The 15361-nt window shown below is 32.6% G+C and overlaps 1 protein-coding gene across 1 annotated transcript in view; it reads right to left on the reverse strand.

Moving 5' to 3' along the window:
• Positions 1-249: 249 nt before the first annotated feature.
• Positions 250-15361, reverse strand: part of LOC140443826 (E3 ubiquitin-protein ligase Siah1-like) — an 84414-nt gene continuing 69302 nt past the window's right edge. The window contains exon 3 of the transcript XR_011951269.1: positions 250-882. The gene's annotated coding sequence lies outside the window, so the exon portion shown is untranslated. The remainder of the gene's footprint in view (positions 883-15361) is intronic.

The following is a 15361-nucleotide window of genomic DNA, read 5'->3' on the forward strand; positions in this document are numbered from 1 at the left end:
CGGCCTTGTCTTGGAGGGTGATAATGAATGGGGCACTCGGTTCCGGTTATGAAAGTGAAACTGGGTCAACTTGTCCATATATTAAGACGTTACCTACTACACGCTATCTCTTACTCGCACCTGAGAGGTCCAAGTAATCAATAACTATTATTAACGCTTAGTTTATTTTTAAATAGAATTGGTATACTGTTAAGAAAATAACAATTTAATACTTATATAATCTACAATATAGTTAATAATTTAAATAAATACACATTAAATAAATAAATGAAAAACTATATTATTTTATATTGTCATCCAGATTTAGCCATACCGCTCATACTGCCTCTATGGCGAAAATTCACTTATCTCAGATACATACGGCATCAAAAGGATTAAGCTATCGTGGGACTTGTTGTGTGTTATCGAGCTCTAGGTAACTTGGTACTTCTGAGTATCTTCCAAAAATTTTCTTACGAATCTGGATGTTGAAAGTATTATCGCTTCCTGCAGTCTTATGGAGATGCTCATTAAAGTCCGGCTGTTTTATTTTCCTTGGAGGTTCTTCGGAATAACTCCAGTAGTAGAGTAAATAATAGTTATCGTCTGGGTACTATCTATTCTCCATTGTCTCCTTATTTGTATTTCCAGACCTCTGTATTTGGCAATTTTTTCGTTGTATTTAACACGCAAATTATTATTGTTAAGTATCGCCACATCATTCTATTATTGTTATCTGTCTAGTAAGTTTATTATCTAGTATGAGACCAGGTTTATTTACCACTGGTTGGTCTGTGGGTACAGTGCGATCCCAGTAAAGTTTATATTTGTCTTTTTCAAGCATTGTGTCAGGGAGGAAGTATTGATACTAAAGGAGGGATTCTTCTTGGTGAAGAATCTGCCCTACAATATTAATAAATGTATTATTGTAATAAAAAAATGCTGATACATGAAAGTTTTATTTAGACATCATATATAAAAGGTATATAATTAAAAAGACCCTTTCGGGCTATATCACAGAACGTTATCGGGTAAAAAGTCCATCATCAGTGTAATATTACCAATTATACATGATATCTGGGTAAAAACCTTTACAAAATTAATGGCAACATAAGACTTCCAGTAGAAATTGTTGCTGACCCTAAGACAATATTTAAATTGGATTTAGATGGCAACTCAGTTGTTCAACTCAGTTGCTTCCAACCCCCATTGGTAGTCTTACATTGCCATGCAGGGTAACTGTTAAATACGTCACATCAGACAATCTTTGCAACAAAAATGTAACACATAATAGATTTGGTAACTTTTTAAGGGTTTTTACGCGGAGCTTTAGTAGCCATACTCATGTATACCTGGTAATAATACAGTGATGATTGTAGCATTTGTAAATTTCTTGATATATATTGAAATCCCCTCATATGTGTCAAAATACCAAAAAGTATTTTCGATCCCTTTTGCGTCGCCATTTTTAAATGTTTGTCTACGTAAAACATATGTGTATTTTCTTTTTATCCTTTTGATCGAAACCGCTTTAAGATATTTTTCGTCGTCAAATGAACGAAATATTCCAGTTTATATGTTTTGTTTATACTTAGTTGGAAAGCGAACGTTTTTTAAGAACTAGCTTACTCTCGCTGAGGCGTTTTCAGAGACAACTGCTTCCAGCGTTTAGTCCAAATTTACTTCTGATTCGTAAATGTTTTCTATTTGTTTCTTTGTTATTGAAAATGTGTAGCAGTGTAAAGTTAATTGTAAAGTTGAATGTGTAGTTGCAGTCTAATTCTACCTGTTCCTGTTGTTTAAGACGCCCAGAACAGAGTGTGTTATACAAACTTTCAACCTCAAGTTTGTATTTGCCCTAAGAAGCCGTCTCAGAGCATCTTTCACAGTTTGAAGATGGATTTGACCGTCTGGCAGAGAAGATTACCCCATAAATCTTTTAAAGTGCAATTTCTAATTGATAATAATATTTCTAAAAATAGACGTTTCTTAATATTAATAATTGCTTTCATTAAAATTAAAGAATTTGTAATAATTATAAATATATGTCTTAGGGCGTGCTTAGCTGTCATTTTAACTGTTTTGTTTTAAATTTTATGTTGACTTATGACAGCTAGCTTTATTATCTTTGACATTAGTTTGTTTTTGATTTTAGAAGGTTAACCTCTATACATGGTTTCTTTGTTATTTTGATATTTATCTCTGCAACTATCTATATAGTAATTTGTGCCATTTTTTTTATAACTGTTTGTGGTCATACAACAATAAATGTTTGATTTATTTCTCTAAACCATTTTTTTATTAATTTAGCAAAAAAGTTTATAACCCCTTTTTTGAGTTTAATTTAAAAATATATATTTTGCATAATTTTTAATAATTATTTCAATAGTTACAACTAGTTGTTGTAATCGTTATAATTTGTCACCTCGAATCGGCGTCCTTAATTTAAATAGTCCTTCCTGTTGTTTTTTTTTCATTTGTTCCAGAAGATTCATGTAAGTACCCCTTTTGTTCCATTTTTGTAGTTGCCCCAATCCAACCCCCTTGCCATTTAACTTATCCACGACCCAGCTACTCCAAATAAACCCTGAGTGCCGTTCGCATAAGTATCTTTTATTTTGCTTGCCCTATCTCCACCCCAGTAACTTTTACTCCAATTTTCAACCCCTTTAATAATACCCTTTGTGGTAGGCAAAATAATTCGTTACATGATAAACGAAAGAGTCTTTTTAATTATAAACTTTAATAAAGGATTTTTAAATAAGACTTTTGTGCGAAAATGGTTGCGTTTCGATTTAATTTGAGCTTCTTACCACTCCCTGACACGTGTTTCTGGGTCTTCCCGTCATCAGAGAGAGCTTGTAAGAAAACTCAAACTAAACCAAAACGCACCGACTACTCTGGCAATTATAGAAAAATAATTACCAGAGTATGCTACTAGAGACATCTAGTGATGAAAGATGAAGTTAAATGTGTCGATAGCAATTAAAGTAAATTGTATACTCACGCTTAATCAAGCCATTAAGAACGATGCTGGAAATAGTTATATTCCACTATGCATCAACAATTTACCCATATAAATTACTATCTTTCTTGTACTCATTGCGTCGAGTAAGGACGATAAATATACGAAAATGGTTGCGTTTCGATTTAATTTGAGCTTCTTACCACTCCCTGACACGTGTTTCTGGGTCTTCCCGTCATCAGAGAGAGCTTGTAAGAAAACTCAAACTAAACCAAAATGCACCGACTACTCTGGCAATTATAGAAAAATAATTACCAGAGTATGCTACTAGAGACATCTAGTGATGAAAGATGAAGTTAAATGTGTCGATAGCAATTAAAGTAAATTGTATACTCACGCTTAATCAAGCCATTAAGAGCGATGCTGGGAATATTTATATTCCACTATGCATCAACAATTTACCCATATAAATTACTATCTTTCTTGTACTCATTGCGTCGAGTAAGGACGATAAATATACGAAAATGGTTGCGTTTCGATTTAATTTGAGCTTCTTACCACTCCCTGACACGTGTTTCTGTGTCTTCCCGTCATCAGAGAGAGCTTGTAAGAAAACTCAAACTAAACCAAAACGCACCGACTACTCTGGCAATTATAGAAAAATAATTACCAGAGTATGCTACTAGAGACATCTAGTGATGAAAGATGAAGTTAAATGTGTCGATAGCAATTAAAGTAAATTGTATACTCACGCTTAATCAAGCCATTAAGAACGATGCTGGAAATATTTATATTCCACTATGCATCAACAATTTACCCATATAAATTACTATCTTTCTTGTACTCATTTCGTCGAGTAAGGACGATAAATATACGAAAATGGTTGCGTTTCGATTTAATTTGAGCTTCTTACCACTCCCTGACACGTGTTTCTGGGTCTTCCCGTCATCAGAGAGAGCTTGTAAGAAAACTCAAACTAAACCAAAACGCACCGACTACTCTGGCAATTATAGAAAAATAATTACCAGAGTATGCTACTAGAGACATCACCAGAGTAGTCGGTGCGTTTTGGTTTAGTTTGAGTTTTCTTACAAGCTCTCTCTGATGACGGGAAGACCCAGAAACACGTGTCAGGGAGTGGTAAGAAGCTCAAATTAAATCGAAACGCAACCATTTTCGTATATTTATCGTCCTTACTCGACGCAATGAGTACAAGAAAGATAGTAATTTATATGGGTAAATTGTTGATGCATAGTGGAATATAAATATTCCCAGCATCGCTCTTAATGGCTTGATTAAGCGTGAGTATACAATTTACTTTAATTGCTATCGACACATTTAACTTCAAGACTTTTGTGATTCATAGTATGCAGCCAACTATTTTACCATTTTCCTTGTGTACTTATGGATGACAGATTTCATCACACTGAAATTTCTGTAGGTATAAAGGTACATTTTAAGTTGCACTTTAACCCTTAGGCAATATAATTTTTGTCAAAATATCTAAAATTTTGTTAATCTTAGTGATATAAGGCATAAAATAATACACAGGATAAGATTCTTTCCTTTTTTTTCAAATCTAATAAAAAAAATGGTGGTCCCACAACTAAAAAATTAGGCCACTTGATCAAATGTTATTTTGAATGAAACAGTATAAACAGTTCCGTTTGTATGATATACGCAGTCCAACTGTATAAGTAGTACAGTACCAACATATGCAATGCGGTTCTTTCTTGGTAGTACAACTAGCAGATTTAGACTTTGCGCTATATGTTGGCAAATAAGCAGCTTTGTCAGTTCTTATTTAATTAGGTGCTTGTATTTTGAAAGGATTTTTCCAAGTTTGATTTCTGATGCTTCCTTCTGATAAGTTAGGATTAGCACCAATCAAGCCTGTTACAACTGCGAACTTAAATTCCTTCCGTGTCATAATATTTCCGTCGATAGTTTCCTTAAGAATGAAGCAGACATTTATCATCGTTAAATCGAAGAAATGCCAAAAATAAAGTGCCACCATTTTCGCGACTTCCGATTAAGCTCATAGCAGTTTTTAAGCATATGTGAATTGATTCACATAGGCCATATGCTTATTATATATAATTTTTGATTACTGATTTGTAGCTTTTAATCAAATCATCCTTCATCAGGTTTTATTTTTATGTTTTTTTTTTCTTTTTCACTAACACTTCTTAATCGGTTGGATTGTGAAAATTGTTTAAGAATAAAACTGAATGTTTTCCATCCACTCCAGAACTAATTACACTTTATCATTTATTCTTCACTTGGACTGTCCTCTTTCCAGCCTCTTTTTGTTCTTTTTTGATAAACACAAAGGAATATGTGGGCTACCACTTTAATAAGTTTACTCTGAAGGCTTACACGGTTAATTTTTGCAGTGTAAATATTAAACTGTGATATGTACATCCAGTTTTATTTACTTCAACCCAAATCTTATAGTCTCTTATAGAATCTTTGAATTTTATTATAGATTTATATATGGATTGTTCTTTGCTGGATAAATAAAACAATTTATATGTGAATATGATAACTCCTCAAGCATTTGACGAATTTTATATAAACTTTATCAAATAAGAAGAAGATATCGAACACAGTTTTTTTATTAAATCTTGCCTAAGTACTTTCGCTCCTAGAGTATCTTTAGGGGCATCTGAAATAAGCCAAGAAACGTTTTTTCAACTGAAGGAAAATTAATTAACTTCGAAAAAACTCGAAGTTGATGATTGATAAAAATATTTTCTAATATAACGTTTTAGACTTACTCCTTCAAAATTGAGCTATCCGACAATTTGATGAATGTCATAAACAGTAACTAGTAACACTTAAAAATTATTGTAAATTTGAAGAAGCTACATATTGGGTGACAATAGGAGGGAGAATGGCTTCTGGTCTTAACGAAAAATGTTAAAGTGACATCTGACATATGACAACTTGGATGTGGAGTCACAATCGTGGTGATGTGATCTGCACATTTCAAAATTCTATGAATTTAAACATTGACCAAAGGCCCAACTGACAATACTATAGGAAGTAAACTGATGAAATATGAAATTATATGGGTCACTTTATTTAGATTGCATAATCTAGATCTCACACTCAAACCTGTCAGTAATAATTTGGGTGTTAGTTTGGTGGCAACTGAAGTGGACATAGAGTGTGAATGTAAGAAATAGACTAAACAATCTATTAGTTAGTGGGTTGACTGCAATAAAAAGATTTACGAAGCACTACCAATATTGTAGAAAAGAAGAAATAGAACTATGAAATTGAAATACTTAGAATTAAAAGTCAAAATTGAAAACAAAGTGTATAAATCGGGTATAATTAATTTGAATTGTATATAGTTTGTTATAATTAGCACACTTTTATATATATATATATATATATATACTTATATAAATTAATATTTAATAATTGTAAACTCTCCTTATCCTCTATTATTGTTGGAACTTTCGAAAGTATTTTTAAAAAAGTGATTATTATTTATAAATGAATAAAGAGACAATTTTAATAATGTATTTACTCGTAATACTAAAAAAATACAAACACGTTAACCCAATTTCAATTTGATCATCTGAAAATGGAGAACGATCTTCTTTTACGAAATGTTATCGTTTACTCTTAGTGCTTGTCTTTATGATTGTGCCCTTCCGTTTATGAGCGACGAAGGCCCTGACCTTTACACTCCTTCATGAACTAGTCCTTTTTACGAATTCAATATAAAGGAACTTTTTTTATAGCCCTTACAATAAAGGAAGGTCCTTATTAAATGAAAAAATATACAATAGCAAAATTTGCAAAACTATTTTGTGTTGGGACGCATTCAGTTTAATTTCTAAAATATAATAAAACAACTGATTCTTCAAAAGATCGACTTAAAAAAATAATTAAACTTGTAGAGTCGTGGCACACAGTCTCCCAAACCGTGCCTTCAAATAAATTACCTTAATTATTTTACCAACAGAACGCGTGAGCTTTTCATTTCAATAGCTTCCTAACTTGAATCGACCTTCTAGTCTGTAGTGTGCTCAGTTGCTGATAAGTCTTGACCTGTGCGGTATCAGCTGTAGTTTTCGAAACTTGGTCTCTCACATCGTGGTCACTTCTCACGTCCTAATATTTTAAAACATCCGTACTACCGTCTAATAGTCGTACTACCGAAGAACTAACGCAATTGAAATTGAAGCCTTGCTTGGTAGACTTATTCTTTCTGCAGTACTGAAATCAAAAAGTCAACTCCGCTGAAAGGTTTCGACTGTTTCCGTGATTTAAATTTCTACTGCTTTATCTTCGTTTCCACGATCTTACTACCAAGGCAGATAGAGAGCTTGTTGATAAACTCGCTCCTAAAAGAGACCTTTTTAAATTAGTTGGGAAAAACTGTAAGTCAAATTTTTGTCAAGTTGTCAAAATACGTAACCATAGATGATATGCTACCCGGCTTCAGAGGCAAATGTCCCTTTTCCCAATTTATTCCTTTAAAACCATCTAAGTTTTTTGTACTGCCAAGATGAAGGTTTATGTGTGAGTACAATCAGAAGTACCTTTTGTAAAAAATAACTCATCAGCAGACGCAGTAAGTCGGTTGGTTGAACCTATTAGGGTTCAACCAACCAAACCCAATATATCTGTGGATAGATGGTTTACTATTATTCCCCTCAGCAAGACTATTACATGAATATAGGCTAACTGTAATAGAAACTATATACAGTAATAAAAGAGAACTGCACTTTGACTCCAAAAAAAAAGATTAAAACATAAACAAGGTTTTAGAGACTGTGGTCACGACTGCAGGATTAATAATTGCGGCTTAGAGTAGAATATTATTGGGTATTTTTTTATGTTACGGATAAAACAATTTTCCCAAAATTTTGTCCGTTATCTAGAGTCTAAAACTATTGAATATAGGAAAACAAATTTATCTACACAACAGGAAATAAAATAAAATTTTATCCTATAAGTCGCTAAATAATAATAATAACTAATAATTTAGTATAGGTTAAAACTAAAAGAAGACAATTAATGAATGTCGTGGAAGAATTTGTATTAGGCGGTGTAAATGTATTTTGCTCCTGGTGTGAATAAACCGTAATTTTTTTAACTATACCAAATGCTTATGTCGACATTTGTACCTTTAGCTTATTACCATAACCCGTATCCTTACCAGATATTCACCAGTCAACACAATATTTTATAAAGACTTAAACTCCAAACTACGTGGCATAGAATCTGGAGCAGTCAACTATATTTTGCAAGACTGCGAGACACCAGATTGGCGACAAGTTCTATTTGGAGACTTAGGTACAAGTGACTCCATAAACTAATAATACCCATCCATAAATCTGTCCAAGTTGGTAGATGGGTCCAGAATTCTGAAATGGGTATTATAAATAAATAAAAAACTTACAATAAACCAATTTAGCTCAGTAAATATCATTACGCATTTACCAGGTGTAAAACGAAATGCAAAAATGGCGGAAACTCCCGTGGAATGTTTCAATTTACTTTTTACACCTAGTATGATGGATGATGTCGTAACTTGGAATAATATAAAAATAAGAAGGAAGTCCACTTGCTACGATGAAAACCATTAGTATGCAGTTTGCGAAATCAATGCAACTGAAATAAGAGCATTGTTTGGACTATTGTACTTGGCTGGGGTGTTCAAGTTTGCTCGGCTTAATTTAGAAGATGTTTGGTCTACCGATGGAACCGGAATAAGCTTATTTAGAGAGACGATGTCTTTACAACGACTTATTTTTTTACAGTTTTGTCTACGTTTTGGCAATATATAAAATCGAGAAACAAGAAAAAAACTCGATAAAATGACTGCAATTAGAGCAATTTTTGAAAAATTTGTGCAAAATAGCCAAGATGTATATACGCCAAGCGAATACCTTACTATTGATAAAAAACTGGAGCCATTTAGAGGCCGCTGTGGTTTTCGCCAGTATATGCCGAAAAAGCCTGCACGATACGAATTAAAGATATTCGCTCCCGTGGATGGAAAATCATATTATGTTTTAAATTTAGAACTATACGTAGGATTGCAGCCAGAGGGACCCTTCCAATTGAGCAATAAACCTAGCGACGTAGTTCTCCGACTCTTAACTCCGATATCTGGAACCAAACGAAATGTAACATTCGATAATTAGTTCACAAGTTATGAGCTGATGCTGAAGCTTTTAAAAGATCATCAACTAACGTCTACTGTAAAAAAAAACAAAAGGCAAATACCTGAAAGTTTTATAACATCTAGGAACAGGCCAGTATATTCCTCAAAATTTGGATTTTAGGAGAGTGTAACGTTAGTTTCACATGTATAAAAAAAGGAAAAGTAGTTCTTCTAATGTCAACTTTACACCACACTTCTGATATTAACGATAATAATGACGAAAGTAAGAAACCAGAATTAATTTCTTTTTATAACGCCACAAAATGTGGGCTAGATGTGGTAGATAAATTGTCGGCTTCATACTATGTTTCACGTAATAGCAAAAGGTGGTGCATTACAATTTTTTATACGATACTTAACTATGTTGGTATAAATGCAAGAGTAATTTATCAACAAAATACTGGCGATTTTCGGTCAAAACGAAGGGAATTTTTAAAATTATTAGCAATACAGTTACTAACAGAATACAAACAAATTCGGTCTACCAACTTAAGGCTTCCGCGAAATTTACATCCTGAAGGAACTGTAACAAATGATGAAGTGCAATCAGGTAAACGAATGAAAGTAGCCAAAACATATAATGTTTGCCCAAGAAAAAATGACAGAAAGACCATTTATTATTGTGTGATTTGTAAAAAAGCTATATGTTTAGAGCATTCAGTGGTGCATTGTGATTCTTGCTATTTAGCTAAAAACAATTAAAATGTATTCTGTATGTTATGGTTTTTTCAAACATTCATTTATTTTTACTAGTTCTCTGATCTTTTTTTTATAATCGAGAGAAAATGAGTGTGACGTGATTTTATGCTGGAAAATGAGACTTTTTTGAAATATTCAAGTATTTAGTTTGCAATTTGTTTCTAAACACTAGTTATTTTTGATTTAAGTTTGTTATATGTTGAAATATAAATCACAATATAAATTTTCTAAAAATGTGTTATTTTTATTTAATTTTTTTTTTTTAATTTGGGGTATTTGATACCCCACCACAGAGATTTTTACATTTTAGTCTACCACACTGGCGCCGGGTTAAATACTATTGTATGTATAATAATGATTTCCCTTTAATGTATTACCCAATAAAGCAAAATTTTTATTATTTATAAACGCAATTAAAACTGCTTATTCCCTTATACCCACAATGACTCTTTTTATTTGCTACCCTGCGGTGGCGAATATAACGAACGTAATTCTGGAAATTTCCTTTCATAAATTTTTTATCCTCTTTAGCAGCTAAATTTCTTGGAAGAATCTATTACGAAAACGCTTATTAAAAATTTATTTTAATTTATTAGACAATTCATAAATTTCTTACTGGGTATTTTTAAATACCTAATGATTTAATAATTTTTTTTCGTGCAAAATGAATGCATACATAAATCATTCAGACTTAGCTCATAGTCGATTCAAATAAATAATTCAAAAAGTGCTTGTGGATTTTAAAAATAGGTGTCGAATTTTTGTCTTTAATTAGATATGCAGATGATTGAGTAATAATACTCAAAGATCTTTACCATATCCACAAAGTGGAACCATAAAACCATATTTCTTATCTGTACCTTAATCCATATCTGCAACTTAGAGTTAAACGATTGTATCTCCATATTTGTAGTTTTAGAGAAAACAAGGTTTAAAGTATTCTGATAAAGAACATGCTAACATTCTTGGCATAAATGAAATAAATTTACACGTTTGGTTTTTTTAACATTTAATTAAGTTACCCTGACAAGAAATTGGGGAGGGTGACTCATAAAGGTAACATGCTATACTAATTGTACGAGCTGTTAATTGAATACGCTGTGTTCTAATAATAAAATCAAAATAATATCGATTCACAACATTTTGATAGGCAGGTACCCCAAAGATGATTTGTCAAATTTGTCCAAGATATAGATAGATAGATAGATAGTTTATTTGACTGTAAGTTACAACAAAGTTTATAGCAAGTCAAAACTAAAATTATAAATATTAAACATTACAAAAAAAAAATGGAAACAATACACTAAAAATATTTAAAACATTAAAATACATAAAAACGTATAATATAGACATAATATTAAATTTGGTTATGTTGCAGCTTGGGAATTCACAGATACACTCTCGTAATATTCACTTAATGTATAAGGACACATGGTTACTAGGTACTCTTTGACTGGTTTTTAAAAGCTGTAGTTGAATTCATGTTTTTAAATTTTTGAGGAAGTTGATTATACAATAGTAAACCAAAGACAGGAAATGACTTCCTACTTATTTCTATAGGGTACTACAAACTGTTTCTTATGTCCTGTTAGGAAAGTAGTATCATCTATGTTGCAAGCGTAAGGTTATTGCTTGTTGATAAGTCAGCCGTATATATTAGGAACAAGATCGGTCCAAGCACACTACCCTGAAGTACACCAGATATGATGGGGTAGAGTTTTGTATAGGCTTCACTATACTTTACTAGATATTTTCTTTCTTTAAGGTATGATTTAGCCAGTTTAAAGTAAGTGTAAGATAGGTTTTTTTTAACTTGTACAGAAGTCCTGTGTGCCACACCTTGTCAAAAGCTTAAAAGGCATCTAAAAAGCCTACAGTACAGTATTGTTTCTTTTCGAGACTATGATGAGATGGTCAGGTATAAGACCCTTTTTGTCCAGTATTGTTTTGATTTTTCTCAATATAAATTTTTCAGAGAGCTTAGAAATGACTGGGTAAACTAATCGGTCGGTATGTGTTGACATGTTTTGGATCTTTACCAGGTTTTTGAATAAGTATAACCTGTACCACCTTCCATTGCAAACAAAAATAGTGCAGACTTAACATAGCATTGAAAATCATAGTAATTATTCTGTAGCGATCATGGGTTAGTTCTTGAAGGACCTTACCTGTAATAGGATCGCATCCCTGCGCCTAATTGGGTTTTATCTCATTTTTTATTATCTGTTTTACTTCTTTAATGTTAAGTTGGAAGATTGGTAGTTCCATTTGATATGGAGCGTCAAGAAAAGAATGATGTGGTTCTTTTTGTTCTACAGGCACTTCTCTGGTAAATGGACTAAATACTTTCAAAAGATGTTCTGCGAATGTCTTGGATTTCTCTGTATCTGTTCTTGCCCATTTACCTTTAGCATTTTTTAAAGTAGATATGGTCTTGTGACCCTTTTAATTGTCTGGTCGCTTTCCATAAAGAATAGTTTGTATCTTTGAACGGCGTCAAATTTTCTAGATAAGTTTGGATCTCCCTATTTTTTTCTTCTTTTAACATATTTTTAAGTCTTCTGGTAATTCTGTATAGGTTTGCTTTGTCAATAGGTGCGTATCACTAGTAAAATATCTCTGGCCAAACGAGCCATGGTAGGAAATTTATTCTGATCAATCAATACGATAATTTATCGATATGATCATTAAATATACCTTTTAATTTCGATAAATATTTTGTCGTTGCAAACATAATACAGTCTTTTTCTTCAAACGTCAAATAATGATGACATTACTTATCTAACTTGATCCTGTCATAGTTTGATGTCTCTGCCGGCAGCAGTTTTTTTTCCCCATTTCTTTACGGCGGAGGGAAAAATGTTGTCATGGCAACAATATGAAACATGTCACAAAGCAACAATACAAATGTCATTAACAACAATTAAACATCATTTTTATTTATAGTAATATTAAAAGTACAATTAGTTAATGAGGCATTTTCAAAATTGAAACCGTGCAAAAATGTTCCCGACTCTTGATACGCATTGGTAATTGTTGATGATACTGATGGTCGAGAACAACTTTCAGCAATCATTCCAACGTGCTACTGCATCATTAGCCGCGGACTCAATTTCGTTTAGGTTTTTCATTTTCGCACTAAATTTGCGCTTGCGGTTGCAACAACAATAAGCTGTCTTTAATAATTGCAAACAACTGTCAAACAACTGTAACCAGGGAGACGCAAATCCCACCGACGACTTAATTATTTTAATTTCTAACATCTAGACGACTTTGATAGTTGTCACAGTTAATTTCGAGTAAAAATAGCGTATGAATTGTACTATTTATGGTTGAAAATTGCTACGTTTGAAGAAAAAATAGTATACTTTTTTCGGCAAAGAAGCGACTTTTCTTGACTTGCCCTCTATTACGCGCCTCACTTCGTTCGGCGCGTAATATCGGGCGCGTCAAGAAAAGTCCCGTCCCATGTCCTGTCTCGTAAAAAAACCGTTGTCCCGTTCCACGTTCCATCTTGTCCCGTAGAACAAAATGCGGGACAATATGAGGGACGGGATATTCCGCGTGCATCCCTGATTTCGCTGCTGTTCGCTACATTTCAGTTTTCTAATGTCATATTTCTTTACAGTTTTTTCGCGTTCATGCGCTTGTACAATACACTTAGTAAATTATTAACTTTAACATGACTTGAGTTATCGAGCTGACAACGATTCGAATTATTATTTTAGTATCAAATTTGAAACATGCAGGATTTTAGGATAAAGCTCAAAAGCCTAAGTGAAGTTGTGGGTTGTACTTCATAAATTATTAACTAAATCGATAAACAAATAGTAGAGGCTCTTGAATTGATGTAAATATATCATTGGAAACTGTGGCCAGATACTCCGTCAGTTTTAGAACATTGTTGTCAGTGAGAATGATAAAAGGAAACAAGACACGCGAATTTAGACCTTAAGTTTATGTACTCCTACCTCGATTAAAGGCCTCTATGAAGAAAAACAAGTAACCAATAAAAAGTGGCTGCTCCCATTAATTAATAATATACAGAAGGAGTTGTGAATTTCATCTGAAATTTCGATTCGTCATAACTTTTGAACTGTAAGTTTGATACATCTTATATTTTTGTTCTGAAGCTATTTTCTTGTGGCATTTTAAAGTAATTACTATTTAAATGGGAATAAGCTGCAAAAAGGTTAAAGAAAGTTTATTGATGGTTTAACTTCCACTTCGGAAATGGTTCTCAAAATAAAAATATTAGTAAATTAAACAAATTTTGTTTTTTTTTGTTACTTGGTGAAAAATTCTTCTAATAATTTAATTTTATCTGACTCATTTATATTGACAATTCAGACAACTTGAACTGGAAAATATCCGTCGGAAAGAATCATAGCATATAATTCGTCTTTAAAAAGACAGCCACATGCCATGATAACAGAAAAAAATTCTCCTGTTAGTGATTCCATAGTAAATTATGAGGGAGAAACCAGGAAAAAAACCTCTTAATACTATCCCGACATGGTAAGTTTTTGGTCGTACATTTAGTTTACTTTCAATGAACACCGAATTCAGATTTTATATGTTTGTTATTTAAAAAACAAATAATGTGTCCTCGATATGTTACTGACCCACTAATACTGGTATTTTCCTTTGAAGTTGGTGTCCTTTAATATAGATAACCAGATTCTACTACATTCTGCCGAGGAATTTGCGACACAATTAGTCTCATTTAGCATAATTAGAACCGCTTCTCTTATTTTGCTCTTTTTACCATTCGTTTTTTTTTAGGACTATACTTGAATATATTCAGTATCCCATGCATGTTTACTTATTTGAGATCTATTAAATTCTCTATTTTTAATATAAGATTAATGTTTACTTATTCTAACATTTAATTCAGGTGTATATAAAACCAACAGACCAACAACACCAACCGATATCTAAATTTCAAATCAAATCACAATATTATTATTAAAAAGGAAATCATTAAATCTTTTTACGACAGAGCCAAAATTGTTTGTTCTAACGAAAATTCGTTCTTTGAGGAAAAACATTTGTTAACATCTATTTTGTTAAAAAATGATTATCCTTTATCGTTAATAAATAAAGAATTTGCAACAATCGACCGAATAGAACAGAACAACTTTCTCAGAAGAAGGAAATTCTACAGCATACACAAGGAATAATACGAGGAGGTTAACAATACCATACACCAAAGGATTATCAGAAAAACTTAAAAGGGTAGGAATTAAATGGTAAAAAGAGAAAAATCAAAGAAGCGGCTCTAAAGTCACGTTTACACGATGACAATTGGCGTGACAATTGTCAGAAGACAACTGACTGGCATGAAATTATTGTCTTTGTCTAAACACTTAAGGACAATTGCCTTGTCAACTGTCGTCACAATTGGCCCAAAATTCAGTTGTCTCCGGGAGTAGACTGAGGACAATGAGGTGCGCCCAGTGAGCCCCCCACCACTCGAAATCTCAATCGTCGCGACAATTGGCGCCATGTGAACGGTGTAGGCC

This window comes from Diabrotica undecimpunctata, chromosome 6, assembly GCF_040954645.1.
Source record: "Diabrotica undecimpunctata isolate CICGRU chromosome 6, icDiaUnde3, whole genome shotgun sequence".
Classification (NCBI taxonomy): Eukaryota; Metazoa; Arthropoda; class Insecta; order Coleoptera; family Chrysomelidae; genus Diabrotica; species Diabrotica undecimpunctata.